This window comes from Populus euphratica, unplaced genomic scaffold (genome assembly GCF_000495115.2).
Source record: "Populus euphratica unplaced genomic scaffold, PopEup_1.0 scaffold2921.1, whole genome shotgun sequence".
NCBI lineage: Eukaryota > Viridiplantae > Streptophyta > Magnoliopsida > Malpighiales > Salicaceae > Populus > Populus euphratica.
In genome coordinates, this window is record NW_011502746.1 from 11,883 (window position 1) to 14,192 (window position 2,310).

A 2,310-nucleotide genomic window follows, 5' to 3' on the forward strand; every position below is an offset into this window, starting at 1 on the left:
CTGAACCGCTGTACAAGGCCTTTCGAAACATGCCTCCAAAGTATTTGGAGAAGTTTCTAGAACTACTTTTATTTTCAAAGGTGTTGAAAAGATATGAAAATGAAGACTTTTGTGTCGTGTCGACCAGGGTAGAAATCTGGTGCTTGGGTTAAATTGTTCTTATGAGTGTCGACTCCCCTTAAATACGTTTGTTACTTATCTTTTTTCGTTAGTCTTGCCTGAAAATTCTGCAATATAAGACTGATTAGATGTTTTTTTTTTTGCGTGTACTATTTAAATTTTTTTAATATAAAAAACTCAAATAGTGATAAGCAATGATTCAAGTTAAGTTAATTAATTAATGATTTGAAATAATTTCACATAAAGCTGAAAATTAAAAAATATAAAAAATTCAAGATTCAATTGTTTAATATCAAAGAATAAAATTAAATTAAGTTGAAACAAAGTTAAAAAACCTAATTTTTAAAACTATCAAATTTGATCATACGACTAAAATGATTATATAAAAGACCAAAAAACTACTAAGTAAAATTTTTAATGATAAAAAAATGTAAAACAAAAAAAATAATTAAAACAATAAGGATAAATATAGTATAAAACTAATGAAAGCGAATAATGAGGGACTTAATAAAAAAATAAAATAAAAAAGATCAAAGATAAAAAAAAGGAGCAATTAAAAAAATAAAAACCAAAATTGAATATAAAACAAATGAAATAAAATGTCGAGTTACAAAATTGAAAGAAAAAATAAATTAAAAAAGGATAAAAAAAGAAATTAAAAAATAAAAATAAAATCTAAAAAAAAATAAAATGAAATATTGAGGGATAAAATTGAAAGAAAGAAAAACCAAGAAAATAATTTAAAAAAAAGAATATCATATTTGATATAAAAACAAAAAAAAAATCAAATAGAAATGGATAAAACTTAAAAAACAAAAAAAAAAGATCAATCAAAGGAAGAACATCATAATTAATATTTTTTCTCTAATTTTTCTTTTATTAAGATAATACATTTTTTTTACTTTTTAGCTAAATACAAAAACCAAGTGATTAGCTAGAGAAAAATCATGTCAACACCCTTTGATTTTATTTTTTAATAAAAAAATAGCATTTTTACTTCATGCAAAATTAAAAAATGGCATTTTCTAGGCTGTGTTTTAAAAGCATAATAAAAAAACACCAAATATGATATGTAAATTCAATACAATTAAACTATAAGGGATGAAATTGAAAAAAAAAAAAAGAAGAGAATTCAAAATAAAAGGAATTGCAATCATAAAAATGAGAATCAAATTCAATGAAAAAAAAGCATTAAAATCAAATGACTAGAGGATTAAATTAAAAAAATAAAATTCAATAAAAAAAAGACTAAAAGAAAAATAAATAGGAATCAAAAGAATAAGAATCAAATTTGATAAAAAAAGCATAAAAAATCAAATGTTAAGGAATGACATTGAAAAGTAAATAAATCAAATTTGATATAATTAAGAGATTGAAAACTATTTTGCAATTTTGCATAGCCAGCACACCTTTTGAAATTGAGGGGAGAGAAAAAAGGGGAAGGAAAAAACTTATTATTGAAGCTTTGTCATGACATGGATGATGACAAACACCAACCCATCGTGAAGAGGTGCTACCAATAACAATACCCTAAAATGCTACCAATAACAATCAAGAGGTGCTAAACGCATCGGCACAGGTGCCACTACGTGTTGACCATGCTCCAACCTCTTTTCTTACAAAAAGAGCAGAGCACTATTGATTTCATGTGACAATTGCATACAACATCGAGATTAAAAAATAAAAAATGCCCCTCGACCCTAGGCAAAATAAAGTTGACCTCAAGGGTTATTTGGTAATTAAATTCTATAAAATAAAAATTCAAAAAATTCCCTCAAACAATGAAACTTTTATTAAAGGTTCAAGGAAAAAAATAAAAAAAATCATAAGAATAAGCATCAAATCTAAAATATCAAAACATAATAAAAAATTGAATATGCAGAATTCTTTAATGTGTTTTTTCACACTAAAAAAACTCTTAGATGTAAATCAAAAACATTTAAGCACGCATCTAATTAAACAAATCAATAATTCTTGTGTAAATTCATCAACAACAAATAAAAACATTTAAAAAATAAGCAATAAATGAAGATCAAGATATTTAACATCGCAGCACGGGTAATATATGTGGTTGTGTTTAATGAATTCCTCTACCAAAATAATTTTTTAATAGAAAACACATACAATTTATAATAAAAATAAATACACATATAAAATTAATTGAATAATAATAAATAAAACAATGTAAGG